We start from the raw sequence: 23792 nt of genomic DNA, 5'->3' as shown, positions 1-23792 counted from the left end.
GTAGGATCTAGCTACTTTTTAGTATATTTTTATTAGATTTTATGAAAAAATCACATTTCTGGACTTTACTATGAGTTTGTGTGTTTTTCTGTGATTTCAGGTATTTTCTGACTGAAATTGAGGGACCTGAGCAAAAATCTGATTCAAGGCTGAAAAAAGACTGCAGATCTTGTTGGATTCTGACCTCCCTGCACTCAAAATGGATTTTCAAGAGCTACAAAATCCTAATTGGCGCGCTCGCAATTGCGTTGAAAAGTAGACATCATGGGCTTTCCAGCAATATATAATGGTCCATACTTTGCCCGAGTTGAGATCACGCAAACTGGCTTTTAACGCCAAGTCTCTACCTTATTCTGGCGTTAAACGCCAGAACTGGCATAAAAGTTGGAGTTAAATGCCAGGAGCAACCTATGCACGTGAAAGCTTCAATGCTCAGCCCAAACACACACCAAGTGGTTCCCGAAAGTGGATTTCTGCACTATCTATCTTAGTTTACTCATTTTCTGTAAACCTAGGTCACTAGTTTTGTATAAAAACTACTTTTAGAGACTTACTATGAACCTCATGACATTTTACATCTGAATTTTGTATCTTCTACGGCATGAGTCTCTAAACTCCATGGTTGGGGGGTGAGGAGCTCTGTTGTGTCTCGATAGATTAATGCAATTACTTCTATTTTCTATTCAATCACGCTTGTTTCTGTTCTAAGATACTCACTCGTACTTAACCGTGATGAATATGATGATCCGTGACACTCATCACCCTTCTCAACCTATGAACGCGTACCTGACAACCACTTCCGTTCTACCTTAGATTGAGTGTGTATCTCTTTTGTTCCTGGTTCACGAGTTTGATTGCCTCTCCTGACAATAGAGCATTCAAATCCGTGAGATCAGAATCTTCGTGGTATAAGCTTGAATCAATTGGCAGCATTCTTGAGATCCGAAAAGTCTAAACCTTGTCTGTGGTATTCCGAGTAGGATCCGGGAAGGGATGACTGTAACGAGCTTCAAACTCACAAATGTTGGGCGTAGTGACAGTGTGCAAAAGGATCAATGGATCTTATTCCAACACTAGTGAGAACCGACAGATGATTAGCCCTACGAAACCCGTAGCTGGACTATTTTCACTGAGAGGACGGATGGTAGCCATTGACAACGGTGATCTACCAAAGTACAGCTTGCCATGGAAAGAGCCTTGCGTGCGTGAAGAAGAAGACAGTAGGAAAGCAGAGATTCAGAAGACAGAGCATCTCCAAAACCTCAACCTGTTCTCCATTACTGCATAACAAGTATTATTTAACCCATGTTCTTTTACTCATTCCAATTAAAACTGAGAATTATTATTGATATCCTGACTAAGAGTTACAAGATAACCATAGCCTGCTTCAAGCCGACAATCTCCGTGGGATCGACCCTTACTCATGTAAGGTATTACTTGGACGACCCAGTGCACTTGCTGGTTAGTTGTGCGGAATTACAAAAGTGTGATTGTGATTTCGTGCACCAACACCTAACCCTTCATTCCATTTTCCAGAGGTATAAGCACACACACCAATATCAGTATATTCTAAGGAGTCACTTATTGATTCACTGTTCAGGATAAGATCATGACCTTTGACATAAGACTGAATGGATCTCTCATGGTAGGTCAGATTAGCATAAAACTCCCGAACTAAATCTGGATAAACAGGCTTTTTTTTATTTTGAAAAATTGATTCAAGTCCAAAAATTCAAGATTTTCAACAAATGCAAAACCTTTCTTTTTTAGATTTGGTAACTCTGCCAAAAATGTAGGACAAATGGGATGATAAACAACAACACCGTGATAAAAAATCATGGTTTATGGCAGAGCAAAAATAGTGAGGGTTATAGTTGGAGTGAGATATCATAAAGAAAGATTTGTGAGCAAAATGATCAATATTGTGAAGTTCCTTAACTGATTGAAGAGGAATATGAGGATTACCTCTTTGAGGACGCTGAGGAACTAACCTAGGCTTTTGTCTTGTAGGTTCAGGAACGAGTTCCTCTACGGTAGGATGCTTCCTGTAAGACCCCGAATTTTTAAAAATTAAATAATTAATTATTTATGAATCGTTATATTTATTCAAATTATATTATTAAAAACTATTTTGATAAGTAAAAATTTAAATTGATTTTTATAATTGTTAATATTATTACTATTATTATTACTACTATCATTATTATTATATTATTACTTATTTTTTGGAAATAAAAAGAAAGAAAAGCCACATCGTGCCTTATATATGCATTGCATATATATATATATATATATATATATATATATATATATATATATATATATATTGAAATATGCTTATATGCCTAGCCTAGGTTGAAAATGGTTTGGTTGGGACCCGAAAAGGGTGGCAAAGTCCAATTTTAAGGGAAAATACTGTCTAATTTTTGTAAAAATATATGAAAAGTGATTTCATTTTAAAAATATGATTTATTATTTTTGAGAATAGATTTTGTTTCAAGTTATGTCTTGAATTCAGTTTATTAAGTAAAGGGACCTCTGCCACAGAAGAGCAGAGAGCAGAAACTGAAAAGATATTGAGTGTTGTTGGGCCTTAGTGCCAAATGTCTAGTGAGGACGGCGATACGTAACGCTCACTGGAGGCTGTGGGCCTTGTGTGTGAAGGATTGTGCGTGGATGCCCGTGTGTATGGAATGGCTTCCAGGAGAAAGTGGCACATGCTTCAGCTGGAGAATCAGCGCCTGCAAGAGGTTGAAACCTTGCAGAGGTTATGCCGCTAGAATGCCTTATCTGACATGCGAGTCAGATTGCGTCGTGTGCGGGTCGAAACCGACAAATGAGCTCATTACCTGCGATAGGACTAGACATGCATCATCCTTGTTGTGCATTTGTATTTTACTTGATGCGGTGAAGTTGCTTGTGATTGTCTTCCTGTGTTTATGCATTCCCTATTGCTACTCTGAATTGTGGTAATTAGATACTTCTCTTTGACACTTGTATATTTTATTGTGAATTACTTGAACTATGATAATTCTGACTAAACTAACTACCCTCGACCCTACTAAGAACCCCCCAGTTCTTACCCCTTTTCTCCCTCCCCTTCAGATGGAGACCGGAGTTATATTTTATGAGATGGACCCTCCCTATATATATGAGGATATTGTACAGCATAGATTTTATGTAGTAGGTGCGGAGATTAGGACCCGTATGTACATTCTGCATGATCATCCCTTCAGTCACCCGATTGACACTCCACAGTTTAACCCCGACATGCCTATGAGTTCCCGTTGCAGTGGCTCCACCTGGATGCTCCATTTCACCCGTTTCATGATGGGCTGGTGCCTCACCAGCATCCCGATCAGCCTGCAGATCAGGCGGACCCTGAGCCTGAGCCCATGGAGGAATATATTCCAAAGCCTATACCGGAGGAGGATATCCCAGTGGAGCAGATCTCAGTATCTTTATCCGAGCTATCTTCTGAGGAGCCGCTCACCGCCTCTATTAGTGGACTAGCGAGTGCTGGTTAGATCAGTGCCAGTGCCCCTCCTAAGATTATAGAGATTTCCGATGACGAGGACGAGGATCCTAAGGAGTGTTCTGATGTGGTTGTGATCTCCTCTGATGATGATAGCTAAGGCCTGGAAGCTGCGGTTGTGCCTTTTGATAGTTTTTAGCCTAGCTTTTGTGTTAGTCTCTCACTTTTGGTTAGACTCACTGAGAGAGTAGGGTGTACATAGTTGACTAGGCTTGTTTGGGCACCAGCTTAGGGGTTTTCTGTATGAACTAGGGCCTGAAGTGTTGATTTGTATATATATATATATGACAGTACATTTATGTGTATGTATGATCTATGCTATGTATTATGGTTATATATATTGCTGGCCTTGTGTATGATTTATTTAATTCCCTATTATGGCTTGTGTATGTTTAATTAGCTGTCATTGCAAATCTTTTTATAAAGTAAATTTTTTTTCCAAAAACTCGATAGTGCGCTAACCCGATTACAGGTTTAATAATAAATAGTAAAAGTTTTAGGTGAACAAGTTAGTGACACTTGATATTTAGTATGATCATGACTTACTGAGAATTGGGTCGTTACTCGTTACACTTCCCCTTTGAAGAGCTTGGACGAGAGGGACCACTTTGTGGAGCCACTGGCTTAGAAGACGAAGGACACCTTGGAGTAGTTTTGGTTATTGCTATTGGATCGGTGCGAGGAGGAGAGAGCGACTGAGTAGGAGAAGGAGTAAATGTAGGATCTTTGGAACGTGAAGAGGCTCTTGATTTTTCAGGGATTCTAGGAAGTTGAGTGAGAGAACCTCTTGGGGTAGCAGTTTTCTTTCTCATCTTTATGTGAAGCAAGGATTTTGCAAGTATCAAAACAATGATGGTAGTGAAAAGAAATCGAAGAGGTTAAGCATGAGTTATGAAGAGAGAAGTTTAGTAGCTGCTACAAGTAAAAGGTTTCTTGAAAACATGCATATGCAGAAACTATGACTACACCTTGAAAAGACTTGACATCATATTGAAAATATTTTATTTAAAATAAAATAAATAAAAATAATAAAATAATATTTAAAAGAAAACCATTTTAACAAAAAAAAAATAGAAAAGCCCACAAAATGAATGTAACACCCATTAGGTCCAAAGGTGGTTATGTTTAAGAAAACACATTGGACCATAAGAATTCTGAACAGGAAGGTTAGCCCACATGATTCAAAACTCGAGACTGACCCCAGAAACCAAGATTCAGAAAGATGGCTCATCATTTGTCCAGAATTGTCTCCTCCTGACCTAAGAGACAAAAATACCAATTAGCATATTCGCAAGGCTAACATAAAGAATCATGACTCAGAAATACCTATATTAGTTCTTAATTTACAAAATCAGTTCTTAGCCAGAGGTTTAGTAAAAATATCAGCTAGTTGATCCTCTGATTTAACAAATTGAATGCTACTATTGCCCTTTTTGAACATTTTCTTGAGTGCAAAACTGAAATTTTGGAAATATTTATGGCACTCATGTTATCACACAACAAGAGAATGTTATCGACATTCAACTTATAATCAGCAAGTTGAGTTTTCAACCAAAGCAACTGAGAACAACAAGAAGAAGCAACAATGTATTCAGCTTCAGCAGTGGAAAGAGCCACTGTTGACTGCTTCTTGCTAGACCAAACATTCAAAAATTTTCCCAAAAAACAATAAATGCCAGATGTACTTCTTCTATCAATTCTATCTCCAACAAATTCTGCATCACAATAACTTATTGCAGAAAAATTATTAGTCCTAGGATACCATAATCCAAAGTTGGATGTGCCATGAATATATCTAATGATCCTTTTAATTGCAAAAAGATGTGATTCTTTCGGTTGTGACTGGAACCTTGAATAAATTCCAACACTTTGCACAACATCAGGTCTAGAAGATGTTAAGTACATATATAAGAGAACCAATCATTCCTCTTTACCTAGTCTCATCAACATCTTTTTCAGTTTCATCCTTGTCTAACTTGGAGTTAGGGTGCATGGGAGTTCCCATGTGTTTGGTATTGTCCATACCAAACTTCTTAACTAATTTCTTGGCATACTTCTCTTGGTGAATAAATATTTTATTTTCAGTTTGTTTAATTTGAAGTCCAAGGAAGAAATTAAGTTCACCCATCATACTCATGTCAAACTCACTTATCATGAGTTTTCCAAATTCAGAATAGAGTGATTCATTTGCTGATCCAAATATTATATCATCAACATAAATTTAGACTAGAATAAAAGAATCATTAGAATTCTTGATGAATAAAGTAGTGTCAGTGGTGCCTCTTTGAAAATTATTTTTCAAAAGGAAAGAACTGAGTCTTTCATACCAAACTCTAAGAGCTTGTCTTAATTCATAGAGAGCTTTTGAAAGTTTGGAAACATGATTTGGAAGCTCTTTATTTTCAAAACCAAGTGGCTGTGCCACATACACTTTTCTATCAATGACTCTATTTAAAAAATGTACACTTCATATCCATTTAAAATAATTTAAAGTCATAATGGGCAGCATATACTAGAAGAAGCCTAATAGCTTCCATTCGAGACACATGGACAAAGAATTCATCAAAATCTATCCATTCTTCTTGATCATATTCTTGTACCACCAATCTTGCTTTGTCTTTAGCAATGCTTCTATCTTCACCCAATTTGTTCCTAAAGATCCACTTGGTGCCAATTACTTTCTTTTCATTTGGTTTTGGAACAAGCGTCCAAACTTAATTCTTTTTAAATTGTTGAAGCTCTTCCTCCATAGCCTTTACTCAAGAAGGATCATCAAGTGCTTGTTTGATGTTCTGAAGCTCAATTTGGGATAGAAAGGCCAATTTTGTTTCTTCAATTGCCTTTCTAGTGGAGGATCGAGTTGTGACACCTTGAAAGACATTCCCAATGACAAATTCTTGTGGATAATTCTTCAAAAATCTCCATCAAGGAACCTTGAGGACTTAGGAACAGATCCGGTCAAGTTGGGATCAATAGAACTGGTATTCCAAAGAATTTTGCCAGTTTTAAGAGATAAAATAGAATTATCTCCTGCAGAATCTTCTGCAGCAGCAAGTTCAAAGTCAGGTTGCTCAGAATTTCCTTTTTCTTGATTTTGGGCTTCATTGGCGTTACTCTCCACTTGGTTTCCTGCATCACAATCTTTCAAAATACTTTGAACCATGTTAGTATTACAAAAAGTAACATGTATAGACTTCTCAATGACTCTAGCATCTTGATGGTAAACTCTATAGGCTTTGCTAGTTGTGGAATAACCTACAAACAAATACTCATATGCTTTTGGATCAAATATTTTCAAATTTTCTTTGTTATTTAAAACAAAACATTTGCATCCAAAGATATGAATATCATTCAAATTCGGTGGGTGTCTTTTCCAAAGCTCATAAAGGGTTTTCTTTAATAATTTTCTAATGATTGTTCTGTTTAAAATGTAGCAAGCTGTATTAACAGCTTTAGCCTAAAGGAATTTTGGAACATCACTTTCACATAGCATGGCTCTAGCCATTTCTTGAATGCTTCTATTTTTTCTTTCAACAACACCATTTTGTTGTGGTGTTCTTGGACTAGAAAAATTTTGTGATATTCCAAATTCATCACAAAAGAATTCAAAATATTGATTTTCAAATTCTTTTCCATTATCACTTCTAATGGAAGCAACCTTTAAATCCTTTTCATTTTGAATTCTTTTGAGAAAAAACTCAAACGTTGAAAAAGCATCTTTTTTATGAGAAAGAAATAAAACCCAATCGAATCTAGTATCATCATCCACAATCACCAAGCCATAATGTTTTTCACCCAAATTTTGAGTTCTTATTGGACTAAAGAGATCAATATATAGCAACTGAAGTGGTCTTTTAATGGAAATGTCTTCCTTTGATTTAAAAGAACTCTTTATTTGTTTTTCCATTTGACATGCATCACAAGTGATTTCTTTGTCAAATTTGATCAAAAGAAGACCTCTCACCAAATCCTTTTTAACAAGCTTGTTAATCTGAAACATGCTAGCATGGCCCAATCTTTTGTGTCATAGCCACTTTTCAGAATCTTTTGAGTGAAAACAAGCTACATTTTGACTTTTTAATTCATCAAGACTGAGTCCATACACATTGTCATACCGTTTAGCTACAAGCAACACTTCATTTTTTCACAAACAACTTGGCATTCTAATTTTTTGAAAATGACTAAATAACTAAGATCACACAGTTGACTTATGCTCAAAAGATTGTGTTTCAGTCCATCAACTAAGAAGACATTATCATTGAAGGTAGAAAGATTTTTACCAACTTTTTCAATTGCAATTATTTTTTCTTTACCGTCGTCCCCAAAGGTCATAAAGCCACCATCATAGTTATTGAGACTGATAAAGAAGGTAGACTTCTCCGTCATGTGCCTAGAACATCCGCTATCCAAGTATAAAAGATTTTTCTTTCTCTTGGATGCTAAGCAAGTCTGCAATCAATCTTAAGTGGCCTTAGGTATCCAAACAAATTTAGATCCTTTGAAGTTTATCCATCTTGGTTGTCCAATTGCATTAAAGTCACAATAAATATTGTATGTTTGGTTTCCTACTCTTCTTTTGTCAATAAAGCATTGAGAGTAAGAGTGACCAGATTTTTTACAATTAAAACAATGATTTCTATGTGCATGTTGCTAAAATTGATTGAAGCTTTTGACGATGATAATGATTAAAAGAGTGAACTTTTCTGTTTTTTAAGAAAGGTGCATTTCTTTTGACAAATTCATTTCTTGTATTAGCACCTCTTTCAAAAGGTTTCAAACCAGAATTTTTAAAAGCAAAAGGACTTCATGAATGTGAGGTTATTTTGAGAAAATGTGGTCTTTTGAAAGCAACCTCATTATTTGACAAGTAGTCCATACCTAAATTGTTTAGACCCGATTCAGTTTTAGAGGATGATACAATTTCATCAAAATATGGCTGTTTAAAAGAAGCATCATTATTGGAAAAATATCCAAGACCAGATTTATCAAAAGAGGTTTTTGTTTTTGAAGAAGAAGTCATGACTTTTGCATTTGGTTTTTCAAAAACTGCATCCTCTTTTGTCACATAGCCCAAACCTGATTTTTCAAACAATGGTCTTTGATTTACAAGTAATTTGTCCAAGTTACTTGAACTATGAGCAAACTATGCCAAATCACTATTCAACCTTTTAATCATTTCATTTAATCTCTCATTTTCAGCAACAAGTTCTTGAGAAGGATCAATAATGTGCTTTCTTTTAAGCTTTTCGATTGTATATTTCAAAAATCTATTTTTCAATAAGATCAATAGCACATTCGGTCTCCTTCACTTTTTTTTCAAGAAATTATTTTCAGCTTTCAACACTTCATTTTCAGTTTTGCATTTGTTATATTTATTCAGCAATTTCTCAAAATGGTGGGTGAGATCATCAACAATAATATGTAAATCATCCATAGATAGGTCATAGTAATTTACCTCATCTAGTTGATCTTCACCAGCCATAAAACAAATTTGAGCTTCATATTCAGAGTCCTCTTTCTCATCCGAATCATTCTCTAGATCCTCCCAAGAAGCCATGAGGACTTTCTTCTTTTCCTTCTTCCCTTTGTCCTCATTCTTGAGTTTTGGGTAATTGAACTTGAAATGTCCAGCCTCTTTGCAATTGTGACATATCACTTTGCTCAAATCTTTCTAGTATTCTTTTGAACTTGAGCCCTTGTGCCTTGATGATTGGAATTTTGTGTGGTTTAGAATTCACAATAAATTCTCGTTGCAATATAGTTTCTAAATCATCATTAATCCTTTCATACAAAAATTTGTTTGTCACAAGTAACAAACCCCTAAAATCTATAAACCGAAGTATTGAACCTCGGGTCGTTCTCCCTAGGAATTGCAATAAAGTGTTCTTGTTATTAGTTACGAGTTATATTTTGGGGTTTTTGATGAGAAACATGAAAAGTAAATGGCAAGGCAATTCAAATAACAAAAGGCCCTGGCAAGGGTTGATGGTCAAGGATCTCTATCCTAATCACTAACCACAACATGAGAATTGGCAAGGATCAACCCCATTAAGTCATCCTCTAACTAGCAAAGGAAAGTCAAATGAGCTATGTCAATCAAAGTCCATAAGTCCTAGTTCTCCACCAAATCAATTAGTGAGATTTAGAGTTAATGGCTCCCAATCATCAATTACTTGGACATTAGTAACTCAAGAGTTCCTAAGTTACCTTCCCAAGCCAAGAGGAACAAAATCTAACTCATATCTAGAAGAGGCATTTCAACAAACACATAGAAGGCAATAAAGGCAAGCATTATTAATTGCAAGAATTAAAGGAATCTACAACTACAAAAGTAAGAGATTAACAATAGAAAGGCAAAACAATTATGAAACAACAAAGAACTTACTAATTGCATTGAAGAAGAAATGTAGATCTACAAAAGAAAGTTCATAAGCTACAACTAACAATGCAAAGGAATTACAAGAGAAGTAGAATGCTACAATTACAAGAGAACAATTAAGGATAAAAGAGGAAAATTAAGAGAGAAGAAGAAGAAGTAGATCTAGATCTAAACCTAATCCTAATTCTAATCCTAGAGAGAAGTGAGAGCTTCTCTCTCTAAAACTAACTTTTCCTCCAAAAATTAAACTAAATTAAACTAATGTGTGAAAGTATGTTAATTCTCCTTCAGTCCTTGGCTTAAATAGCATTAGAAATAAGTTGGATTGGGCCCACAAGGCTTCTAAAATCACTGGCCACGAGTTGCATTAAGTGAATTATGAGCAAACATCGGCGCGTATACATACCGTGCGCGTGCGCATCCCTATCCACGATGCAACTATAGCAAATCTTATATCATTTCGAAGCCCCGGATGTTAGCTTTTCAACGCAACTAGAACCGCATCATTTGGACCCTTGTAGCTCAAGTTATGATCGATTAAGTATGAAGAGGTCGGCTTGACACCTTTTGCGATTCCCTCATTTCTTCATGAGTTCTCCATTTTTACATGCTTTTCCCTTCATTCCCTTCATCCAATCTTTACCTCCTAAATCTGAAATCACTTAACAAACATATCAAGGCATCTAATGGAATCAAGGTGAATTAAATTTAGCTATTCTAGGACCTAAAAAGCATGTTTTCACTCTTAAGCACAATTAAAGGAGAATTTACAAAACCATGCTATCTCATTGAATAAATGTGGGAAAATATGATAAAATCCTCTAAATTCAACACAAGATAAACCCTACAAATGGGGTTTATCAACCTCCCCACACTTAAACCAAGCATGTCCTCATGCTTAAACCAAGAGAAAGCAAAGGGCATGACATTTATTCAATGAAATCTAACTAAATGCACCCTACCTATATGCAACTATCTACATGAATGCAATTGCTTGGTCAAAATAAATCAATTCCCAAGAAGCCTCTATGCACAAGGGCTAAGGACTAACAAGTCTAACCCACAATTGAATTGAGTTATTAAGTATTTTTACAAACTTGCAAGAAAAGAGATGATCATAGGTGAAAACATGTAATTGAGCATCAAACCCTCACCGGATTTGTTTGCACTCTATTCGCTCAAGTGTTTAGGGTTGATTCTCTCAATTCTCCTCTATTTCATGCTTGCTAAGATTTTTTTTTTCTTCTAACAATCAACATTTATTCAATGCATGCATACAAGTATCATGAGGTCTTTTCATAGGTTGTAATGGGGCTAGGGTCAAGGTAAGGATGCATATTTGGTCAAGTGAGTTTGAAATTTGAATCTTTGATAAGCTCAAACTTCCCACCTAACCTATGACATCCTATACAATTTCAAAGCTAACCTAACTACCCATTTTCTCACTTTTTCACATACTCATGCATTTCCCTTTCATTTCACAACACTTATGCATTGACCCTTATTGAGCTTTGCTTTAGGGCATTTTGTCCCCTTTTTATTTCTTTTTTTTTTTATTTGTTTCTTTCTTTTTCTATTTTTTCTTTTCTTTTCCATGCTCTTCTTTTTGTTTCTTTTTCTTTTGTTTTTCTCATTTTTTTCTTTCTTTCAAACTATATACAAGAACATCAATGCATAAGGTCTATACATTTTATCAATACATGAGCATGTACCCAATTTCCAATAATTTCAATAAAAATACAAAACTACCATTTTATTTCCCTAATGTCCCAAAATTCCCACACTTGAATTATACACACACACTAGCCTAAGCTAATCAAAGATCCAAATAAGGACATTTATTGTTTTCCGCTTTAAGGCTTGTATTGTGCTAAATTAGAGAATAAGTGGGTTAATCGTAGGCTCAAATTGGCTAACAATTGAAGATAAAAGGTAAGGCTATTTGGGTAAGTGAGCTAAATGAAATTATGGCCTCAATCATATAAATTCATGAATACACAAAATAATGGACATAAAGAATCAAACAAATCAAAGATTACAATCATAGAAAGAGAATAATGCACACAAGAAGGAAAATAAGTGGTTATAAGATGTAACCACACCATTAGGCTCAAATCTCACTTGCTTGTGTTCTTAACTCAAAAACCATGTTCCACAATATATATATAATTCAAGCAAGTCCTATGAAAAGTTTTCACTCAAATCAATTGGTGCCCTGTAGATAGAAATCTTGAAAAATCTCATTATTTTGACTAAGCTTATTGTGTATATATGAGAAAATAAGGAAATGCAAGTAAAAATCCTAAAAACCTAGAACGGAATGTAAAAGTGTTGAGATTAGAACTTGTCACCGAAAATCGCCGACCGGTCGGACGACCTCCCCACACTTGAAGATTGCACCATCCTCAGTGCATGCAAAGAAGAGCAAGGTTGATGGGTTGCCACAATTGATGAGCTTCGTCAAAAGATTGTGCGGATGACTTGTTTGTTGCCACATTTAAAAGCTTTTCCTTTTCCCCCTTTCTTGGTGGCCAACCTAAAAGGAAGGAAAAAGAAAAAAAAATTAAGCCTACAACAAAGATATTAAAGCAAATAGAACATAGGCGGGGGCTAATGCCAAATAAGGGTAAGGTTCGCACTACATGGTAGCTACAACATGTGAGTGAGAAAACAATATAAGCTAAGGCATATTAACTAACACTTGATACAAGGGTAAAATCAAAGCACGAAGAGCATACTGAGCATCAAGATCAAATAAGAATTGACATAAACAAGATTAGTGATAATCATGAAAGCATTAGGTCCCATCCAAACTCAATGATAATGAAGTACAAAAACAAAGAATAATGAATGAGGAGGGACTAAAGTACTAATCTTGTGTGTGGAACAAATATGATCATTAATGTTAAACAAGTCACGAAGCACCAAAACAATGCAAGAAGTTCTCAACAATTGAGTATAAGAATTCAACACCATTATTAAGATGAGAAACTTAGAAAAAAAATGAAAACAGGCTATAAAATCAAAATTAAAACGTAAAGAATAGAAGTATACGAATGCGATAAATGAAAGAAAATGGAAGAGGAGAAAAAAAAACTTTTTTTTACCGGCGCGGACGCGTCATGCACGCTTACGCGCCGATGTGCATATTGGCCAAAGGGCGCGTACGCGCCAGGTGCGCGCGCACGTGGGTCAGGTTAGGCGCAGGGCACAGTGTCAGCTCAGGGTTGGCCCAACTCTCTGGAAAATGTACCAGGAGGGCAGGTGGCGCTATCGACACGCACACGCGCATTGCGCAATTAGCATCAGGTGCGCGTACGCGCAGGTTGGTTTGTGCCTCAGGCATGGTGCTGGCTCAATGTAGGCGCAACTCTTAGGTCAATGTATGGTTCAATCCACGCGTATGCGCACATGGCGTGTGCGCGTGGAGGGGTGAAAATGCTTAATTCACGCGTACGCATGCAGTGCGCGTACGCGTGGATGGTGCTCTATTTTTCAAAATTTTTCTATGTTTTTGCACCAATCCAAGCATTCTAAACCTCCGAACAGCTACCAAAACACCATAAAACGTTATTTAACCTACTAAACTACCAATTATACTCAACAAACTCAATAAAACATGAAATTAAACTAATTACAAATATGTACAAAAGAGAAAATGAAAAGATATTACCATGGTGGGGTGTCTCCCACCTAGCACTTTTGTTTATTGTCCTTAAGTTGGACTTATGGGGAGCTCCTCTCAAGGTGGCTTATGCTTGAAAATATCCTTGAACATCCACCAATGCTTGAATCTCCAATAAGCTCCATTCTTCAATTTTAATATCTTCAAGCTTTGATGGAGTTCTTCACAAACCATGAGCTCCCAAATTTGATTTTTCTTGTGCGATCCAGGATCCCACACTTTGTTTTGACACCCGTCCTTGAGTTGGTCATCATTATTCCATCCGGGTGGCAAGGCCTTGGAATTCTCAAAGGAGCTTCCAAACAACTTCCTAGACCCATGCAATTTGGTTCTCCCCCAATTATTGCTCTTGAATTTTGAACTTGCAACCGTCATGAGCTTAGAATGATGTTTCCAACCACTACACAACTCTTTCCTACTCTTAACTCCACAAAGAGCTCTAAGTTGACCATCATTTTCAATCACTCCATATTCAAGTGAGAAAGGTAAAGCTTAGGGATAAGAATTTTACCCACTTGAATGTTGTGTTGGATGGTGGATTGGGGAGGGAGACCTTCCCACATTTAGACAATGCGAGGTTTACTTCTTTAGGCTCTTCTTTAGTTGTTTCCACCTCTTTGCGAGCTTCCTCAATTTCTACCTTTTTTCCTTTTATCACTTGGTTTGGCGTTGTCTTCAAGAACTTCGATTTCTTTCCCAATGGAAGGTGATTCAATTTTGGATAGGAATTCATTGATGAGTGAATCCATCTCTTGATCAACCTCTTCATATTCTTCAATTTCGACATACACCATTTCAACCTTTTCCCCTTGGTAGCTCTTTTCCGATTCACTCTCTTCTTCATTGTTCAACAAGGGTATGGGAGGTTGTGCATGTTCTTCTATAATTTCAACTTCATGTCCAACGGGAGAGGATTCTATTGTAGATAGAAATTCATCCATGATTGAATCCATCTCTTGATGAACCTCTTCCAAGTCTCCAACTATGATAAGCCTTGGAGGTTGCGCACCCTCCTCAACATCAATATCAAGCTTCTTGGAGGAGTGCTCTGGTATGCGAAATCGCGATCATTCCTTCCTTGGTAACGGCGCTAAAAACTCAGTACGCATGTTCATAATCTTAGTTCTTTGTCACAACTTCGCACAACTAACCAGCAAGTGCACTGGGTCGTCCAAGTAATAAACCTTACGTGAGTAAGGGTCGATCCCACGGAGATTGTCGGCTTGAAGCAAGCTATGGTCACCTTGTAAATCTCAGTCAGGCGGATTCAAATGGTTATGGTGAATTGATAATTAAAATATAATTAAAATATAAAATAGGATAAAAATACTCATGTAATTCATTAGTGAGAATTTCAGATAAGCGTATAGAGATGCTTTCATTCCTCTGAACCTCTGCTTTCCTGCTGTCTTCATCGAATCATTCCTACTCCTTTCCATGGCAAGCTTTATGTAGGGCATCACCGTTTTCAATAGCTACATCCCATCCTCTCTGTGAAAATGGTCCAATGCGCTGTCACTGCATGGCTAATCATCTGTCAGTTCTCGATCATACTGGAATAGGATTTACTATCCTTTTGTGTCTGTCACTATGCCCAGCACTCGCGAGTTTGAAGCTCGTCACAGCCATCCCTTCCCAGATCCTACTCGGAATACCACAGACAAGGTTTAGACTTTCCGGATCTCAAGAATGGCCATCCATAGGTTCTAACTTATACCACGAAGATTCTAATATCTTAGACTCGGTCCTCTGTATTAAATATCTAAGAGATACTCATTCTAGCTTGTTTGCATGTAGAACGGACGTGTTTGTCAAGCACGCGTTCATAGGTAAGAATGATGATGAGCATCACATAATCATCACATTCGTCATGTTCTTGGGTACGAATGGATATCTTAGAGAAGGAATAAGCTTGAATTGAATAGGAAAATAGTAGTACTTTATATTAATTCATGAGGAACAGCAGAACTCCACACCTTAATCTATGGAGTGTAGAAACTCTACTGTTGAAAATACATAAGTGATAAGGTCCAGGCATGGCCGAATGGCCAGCCCTCAAACGTGATCTAAAGATGAAACTAAAGATGTAAATACAATAGTAAAAATTCCTATTTATACTAAACTAGTTACTAGTGTTTACAGAAATGAGTAAATGATGCAGAAATCCACTTCTGGGGCCCACTTGGTGTGTGCTTGGGCTGAGCATTGAGCTTTACACGTGTAGAGGCTTCTCTTGGAGTTGAACGCCAGTTTGTAACCTGTTTCTGGCGTTTAACTCCACTTTGCAACCTGTTTCTGGCGTTTAACTCCAGAATGCAGCATGGAACTGGCGTTCAATGCCAGTTTGCGTCGTCTAAAGTCGGGCAAAGTATGAACTATTATATATTGCTGGAAAGCCCTGGATGTCTACTTTCCAACGCAATTGAGAGAGCGCCATTTAAAGTTATGTAGCTCCAGAAAATCCACTTTGAGTGCAGGGAGGTCAGAATCCAACAGCATCTGCAGTCCTTCTTCAACCTCTGAATCTGATTTTTGCTCAAGTCCCTCAATTTCACCCAGAAAATACCTGAAATTACAGAAAAATACACAAACTCATAGTAAAGTCCAAAAATGTGAATTTTAATTAAAAACTAATAAAAATATACTAAAAACTAATTAAATTATACTGAAAAGTGAGTAAAAACAATGCCAAAAAGCGTATAAATTATCCGCTCATCACAACACCAAACTTAAATTGTTGCTTGTCCCCAAGCAACTGAAAATTAAATAGGATAAAAAGAAGAGAATATACTATAAATTCCAAAATATCAATGAAACTTAGCTCCAATCAGATGAGCGGGACTTGTAGCTTTTTGCCTCTTGAATAGTTTTGGCATCTCACTTTATCCATTGAAGTTCAGAATGATTGGCATCTATAGGAACTTAGAATTCAGATAGTGTTATTGATTCTCCTAGTTCAGTATGTTGATTCTTGAACACAACTACTTTATGAGTCTTGGCCGTGGCCCTAAGCACTTTGTTTTCCAGTATTACCACTGGATACATAAATGCCACAGACACATAATTGGGTGAACCTTTTCAGATTGTGACTCAGCTTTGCTAAAGTCCCCAATTAGAGGTGTCCAGGGTTCTTAAGCACACTCTGTTTTTGCTTTAGACCTCGACTTTAACCGCTCAGTCTCAAGTTTTCACTTGACACCTTCACGCCACAAGCACATGGTTAGGGACAGTTTGGTTTAGCCGCTTAGGCCAGGATTTTATTCCTTTAGGCCCTCCTATCCACTGATGCTCAAAGCCTTGGATCCTTTTTATTACCCTTGCCTTTTGGTTTTAAGGGCTATTGGCTTGCTCTTGCCTTTTGGTTTTAAGAGCTTTTGGCTTTTTATGCTTGCTTTTTCTTTTTTTTTTTCGCTATTTTTCTTTTTCTCTTGTTTTTTTCGCAAGCTTTTGTATTCACTGCTTTTTCTTGCTTCAAGAATCATTTTTATGATTTTTCAGATTATCAAATAACATGTCTCTTTTTTCCTTATTCTTCAAGAGCCAACATATTTAACATTCATAAACATCAACTTCAAAAGACATATGCACTGTTCAAGCATTCATTCAGAAAACAAAAAGTATTGCCACCACATCAAAATAATTAAACTAGTTTCAAGGATGAATTTGAAACCCTGTACTTCTTGTTCTTTTGTAATTAAAACATTTTTTATTCAAGAGAGGTGATGGATTCATATTCATAACTTTAAGGCATAGACACTTAGACACTAATGATCATGTAATAAGACACAAATATAAATAAACATAAAGCTCAGAAATCAAAAAACAAGAAAATAAATAAACAAGGAGATTAAGGAATGAGTCCACCTTAGTGAGGGTGGCGTCTTCCTCTTATTGAAGAACCAATGGTGCTCTTGAGCTCCTCTATATCTCTTCCTTGTCTTTCTTGCTCCTCCCTCATAGCTCTTTGATCTTCTCTAATTTCATGGAGGATGATGGAGTGCTCTTGGTGCTCCACCCTTAGTTGTCCCATGTTAGAACTTAATTCTCCTAGGGAGGTGTTGATTTGCTCCCAGTAGTTTTGTGGAGGAAAGTGCATCCCCTGAGGTATCTCAGGGAATTCATGGTGAGGAATTTCCTCATGCTCATGTTGAGGTCCATGATCTCTTGTTTGCTCCATCCTTTTCTTAGTGATTGGCTTGTCCTCTTCAATGAGGATATCTCCCTCTATGTCAATTCCAGCCGAATTGCAGAGGTGGCAAATGAGGTGAGGAAAGACTAACCTTGCCCAAGTGGAAGACTTGTCAGCCACCTTGTACAGTTCTTGAGGTATAATCTCATGAACTTCCACCTCTTCTCCAATCATGATACTTTGGATCATGATGGCCCGGTCTATAGTAACTTCAGACCGGTTACTAGTAGGAATGATTGAGCGTTGAATGAACTCTAGCCATCCCCTAGCCACTGGTTTGAGGTCATGCCTTCTTAATTGAACCGGCTTGCCTCTTGAGTCAATTTTCCATTGAGCTCCTTCCTCACATATGTCTATGAGGACTTGGTCAAACCTTTGATCAAAGTTGACCCTTCTTGTGTAGGGGCATGCGTTCTCTTCCATCATTAGCAAGTTGAATGCCAGCCTTACATTTTCTGGACTGAAATCTAAGTATTTCCCCCGAACCATGGTGAGCCAATGCTTTGGATTCGGGTTCACACTTTGATCATGGTTCCTAGTGATCCATGCATTTGCATAGAACTCTTGAACCATTAGGATCCCGACTTGTTGAATGGGGTTGGTGAGAACTTCCCAACCTCTCCTTTGGATCTCAAGTCGGATTTTCGGATACTCATTCATTTTGAGCTTGAAAGGAACCTCAGGAATCACTTTCTTCTTGGCCACAACTTTATAAAAGTGGTCTTGATGGACCTTTGAGATGAATCTCTCCATCTCCCATGGCTCAGAGGTGGAAGCAATTGCCTTTCCTTTCCTCTTTCTAGAGGTTTCTCTGGCCTTAGGTGCCATTAATGGTTATGAAAAAACAAAAAACTATGCTTTTTACCACACCAAACTTAAAATATTTGCTCGTCCTCGAGCAAAAGAAGAAAGAAAAATAGTTGAAGAAGAAGAAAATGGAGGAGATGGAGGGTGAGGTGTTTTCGGCCAAGGGTGAATTTAGGGTTGTGTTGTGTGAAAATGAAGAAGGAATGAGGGGTTTATATAGGAGTGGGGTGAGGGTGAAGTTTCGGCCATTAGGGTTGGGTTTGGGAGGGAAATTAGTTTGAATTTGAAGGTAGGTGGGGTTTTTGGGGAAGAGAGGATGGATGTGAGTGGTGAAGAGGTGATGAGAAAGAGTGATTGAGTTGATTGGTGAAGGGTATTTGGGGAAGAGAGTCATGAAAAGGTGTGAAGAGGAGAGAAGGAAAAGTGGGGATCCTGTAGGGTCCACAGATCAAGTGGGGTCAAGGACTTAACATCCCTGCCCCAATTAGGCATGTAAAACGCCCTTGCTATGCAATCCTGGTGTTTAACGCCAGACTGCTGCCTATTTCTGGCGTTAAACGCTCAATTGTTGCTTGTTTCTGGCGTTTAACGCTAGGTAGATGCTTGTTTCTGGCGTTAAACGCCAGCTTGGTGCCTGTTTCTGGCATTAAACGCCAGACAGATGCTTGTTTCTGGCGTTTAAACGCCAGACTGCTCTCCTCCAGGGTGTGCTATTTTTCATTCTATTTTTCATTCTATTTTTTGATTTTTCAGTAGTTTTTGTGACTTCACATGATCATCAACCTAATAAAACACGAAATAGCAATAGAAAATAAATATAATTAGATAACATTGGGTTGCCTCCCAATAAGCACTTCTTTAATGTCAATAGCTTGACAATGAGCTCTTATGGAGCCTCACAGATATTCAGAGCAAGGTTGGAACCTCCCAACACCAAACTTAGAGTTTGGTTGTGGCCTCCCAACACCAAACTTAAAGTTTGACTGTGGGGGCTTTGGTTGACTCTGCAGTGAGAGAAGCTTTTCATGCTTCCTCTCCATGGTTACAGAAGGAGATCCTTGAGTTTCAAACACAAGGTTGTCCTCATTAAGTTGAAGGATCAACTCTCCTCTGTCCACATCAATCACAGCTCTTGCTGTGGCTAGGAAGGGTCTTCCAAGGATGATGGATTCATCCTCATCCTTCCCAGTGTCTAGGATTATGAAATTAGCAGGGATGTAAAGGCCTTCAACCTTTACTAACACGTCCTCTACTAGTCCATAAGCCTGTTTTCTTGAGTTGTCTGCCATCTCTACTGAGATTCTGGCAGCTTGTACCTCAAAGATTCCAAGTTTCTCCATTACAGAGAGTGGCATGAGGTTTATCCCTGACCCAAGGTCACATAGAGCCTTCTCAAAGGCCATGGTGCCTATGGTACAAGGTATTAAGAACTTTCCAGGATCCTGTTTCTTCTGAGGCAATGTCAGTTGATCCAGATTACTCAGTTCATTGATGAGCAAGGGAGGTTCATCTTCCCAAGTCTCATTACCAAATAATTTGGCATTCAGCTTCATGATTGCACCAAGGTACTTGGCAACTTGCTCTTCAGTGACATCTTCATTCTCTTCAGAAGAAGAATACTCATCAGAGCTCATGAAGGGTAGAAGGAGGTTCAATGGAATCTCTATGGTCTCTAGATGAGTCTCAGATTCCTTTGGTTCCTCAGAGAGAAACTCCTTGTTGATCACTGGACATCCCAGGAGGTCTTCCTCACTAGGATTCACGTCCTCCTCCTCCCTTGTAGGTTCGGCCATGATGGTTAAATCAATAGCCTTGCACTCTCTCTTTGGATTTTCTTCTGTATTGCTTGGGAGAGTACTAGGAGGAGTTTCAGTGACTCTTTTACTCAGTTGGCCCACTTGTGCCTCCAAATTTCTAATGGAGGATCTTGTTTTATTCATGAAACTTACAGTGGTCTTAGATAGATCAGAGACTATATTTGCTAAACTAGATGGGTTCTGCTCAGAATTCTCTGTCTGTTGCTGAGTGGATGATGGAAAAGGTTTGCTATTGCTAAACCTGTTTCGTCCACCATTATTAAAGCCTTGTTGAGGCTTTTGTTGATCCTTCCATGAGAAATTTGGATGATTTCTCCATGAGGGATTATAGGTGTTTCCATAGGGTTCACCCATGTAATTCACCTCTGCTATTGCAGGGTTCTCAGGATCATAAGCTTCTTCTTCAGAAGATGCCTCTATAGTACTGTTGGATGATTCCTTCAATCCATTCAGACTTTGAGAGATCATATTGACTTGCTGAGTCAATATTTTATTCTGAGCCAATATGGCATTCAGAGTATCAATTTCAAGAACTCCCTTCCTCATAGGCGTCCCATTACTTACAGGATTCCTTTCAGAAGTGTACATGAACTGGTTATTTGCAACCATGTCAATGAGTTTTTGAGCTTCTGCAGGCGTTTTCTTTAGGTGAATGGATCCACCTACAGAATGGTCCAGTGACATCTTTGATAGCTCAGACAGACCATCATAGAATATATCCAGGATGGTCCATTCTGAAAGCATGTCAGAAGGACACTTTTTGGTCAGTTCCTTGTATCTCTCCCAAGGTTCATAGAGGGATTCACCTTCTTTTTGCTTGAAGGTTTGAACATCCACTCTAAGCTTACTAAGCTTTTGAGGAGGAAAGAACTTGGCTAAGAAAGCCGTGACCAGCTTATCCCAAGAGTTCAGGCTATCCTTAGGTTGAGAGTCCAACCATATTCTAGCTCTGTCTCTTACAGCAAACGGGAAAAGCATAAGCCTGTAGACCTCGGGATCAACCCCATTGGTCTTAACAGTATCACAGGTTTGCAAGAATTCAGTTAAGAACGGAAAAGGATCTTCAGATGGAAGTCCATGAAACTTGCAATTCTGTTGCATCAGAGAAACTAATTGAGGTTTAAGCTCAAAATTGTTTGCTCCAATGGCAAGGATTGAGATGCTTCTTCCATGTAAATTGGAATTTGGTGCAATAAAGTCACCGAGCATCTTCCTTGCATTGTTATTATTTTCGGCCATGTCTCCTTCTTTTTCGAAAATTTCAGTCAGATTTTCTCCAAAGAGTTGTGCTTTAGCTTCCCTTAGCTTCCTCTTCAGAGTCCTTTCAGGTTCAGGATCAGTCTCAACAAGAATGTTCTTATCCTTGTTCCTGCTCATATGAAAAAGAAGAAAACAGAAAGAAAAAGAAAAAAAATATGGAATCCTCTATGTCACAATATAGAGATTTCTTTATGTAAGTAGAAGAAGAAAAGAATAGAAAAAGAAGAAGATAAGAATCCAAACACAAGGGAAAGGATTGGGTTCGAATTTTTTTTTTGAGTGAAAGAGGAGTGTTAGTAGATAAATAAATAATTAGAAGGCGATGAGAGAATGAATTTCGAAAATTAAATAAATTAAAATAAAAATATTTTTGTTTTTAATTAAAAGTTAAAGTTAAAATAGTTAATTAAAAAGGAAAACAAAATTAAATCAAATTAAAATTTAAAACAAATAGTTAATTAAAAAGGAATTTTGAAAAAGAGGGGAGGGATTTTCGAAAATTGGAGAGAGAGAATTAGTTAGGTAGTTTTGAAAAAGATAAGAATCAATCAAAAAGTTAAGTGGTTAATTGAAAAAGATTTGAAAATCAAATTTGAAAAGATAAGAAGTTAGAAAAGATTTTGAAATTGATTTTGAAAAAGATGTGATTGAAATTTATTTTGAAAAAGATTTGAAAAAGAAATTAAAAAAGATTTGATTTTAAAAATTAAAGTTGATTATTTGACTAACAAGAAACAAAAAGATAGGATTTTAAAATTTAAAGATTGAACCTTTCTTATTAGGCAAGTAACAAACTTAAAAATTTTTGAATCAATCACATTAATTATTAGTAGAGATTTTGAAATTATGAAACAAAATAAGAAAAAGATTTTTGAAAATCAATTTGAAATTTTCGAAAATATGAAAGAAAAAATGAAAAAGATTTGATTTTTGAAAAAGATTTGAAAAAGATAGAATTTTTAAATTAAAAATTTGATTTGATTCATAAGAAACAATTAAATTTAAAACTTTTTGACTAAATCAAATCAACTTTTCGACAATTATGAGTGAGACAAGGGAAAGATATTTTTTTATTTTTGAATTTTTAATGAAGAAAGAGAAAAACAACAAAAAGACTCAAAACATGAAAATTATGAATCAAAACACACAATGCATGCAAGAACACTTTGAATGTCAAGATGAACACCAAGAACACTTTGAATGTCAAGATGAACATCAAGAACATATTTTTGAAAATTTTTAAGAAAAGAAAAACATGCAAGACACTAAACTTAAAAATTTTTATTCTCTAGACACTAATAATTCAAGAATGCATATGAAAAACAAGAAAAGATACAAAACATGAAAATACAAAGATCAAACAAGAAAAATCATCAAGAACAACTTGAAGATTATGAAGATTATGAAGAACAAATGCATGAGTTTTTCGAAAAAAATTTTAAGAAAAATAAAAGAATGCAATTGACACCAAACTTAAAAATTGACACAAGACTCAAACAAGAAACACAATAATTTTGGTTTTTATGATTTTATAAGAATTTTTTTTATTTTTTTTCGAAAATTATTTTGGGAAAAATGAAAAAGAAGAGATTTTTTTTGTATTATTTTCGAAAATAAGAAATAAAAAGCTTAAAAATAAAATAAAATTACCTAATCTGAGCAAAAAGATGAACCGTCAGTTGTCCAAACTCGAACAATCCCCGGCAACGGCGCCAAAAACTTGGTATGCGAAATCGTGATCGTTCCTTCCTTGGTAACGGCGCTAAAAACTCAATACGCACGTTCATAATCTTAGTTCTTTGTCACAACTTCGCACAACTAACCAGCAAGTGCACTGGGTCGTCCAAGTAATAAATCTTACGTGAGTAAGGGTCGATCCCACGGAGATTGTCGGCTTGAAGCAAGCTAAGGTCACCTTGTAAATCTCAGTCAGGCGGATTCAAATGGTTATGGTGAATTGATAATTAAAATATAATTAAAATATAAAATAGGATAGAAATACTCATGTAAGTCATTGGTGAGAATTTCAGATAAGCGTATAGAGATGCTTTTGTTCCTCTGAACCTCTGCTTTCCTGCTGTCTTCATCCAATCATTCCTACTCCTTTCCATGGCAAGCTT

The 23792-nt window shown here is 36.8% G+C and overlaps 1 non-coding gene across 1 annotated transcript; it reads left to right on the top strand.

Moving 5' to 3' along the window:
* The first annotated feature begins 21150 nt into the window (after positions 1–21150).
* LOC112745930 (small nucleolar RNA R71) lies at positions 21151–21258 on the top strand. Its single transcript, XR_003173835.1, has one exon. It is a non-coding gene; the product is annotated as a small nucleolar RNA R71 (small nucleolar RNA).
* Positions 21259–23792: the final 2534 nt, after the last annotated feature.

This window comes from Arachis hypogaea, chromosome 14 (genome assembly GCF_003086295.3).
Source record: "Arachis hypogaea cultivar Tifrunner chromosome 14, arahy.Tifrunner.gnm2.J5K5, whole genome shotgun sequence".
Lineage (NCBI taxonomy): Eukaryota > Viridiplantae > Streptophyta > Magnoliopsida > Fabales > Fabaceae > Arachis > Arachis hypogaea.
The sequence above is the reverse complement of the archived record's forward strand: the minus strand, read 5'-3'. Positions and strand labels throughout refer to the sequence as shown.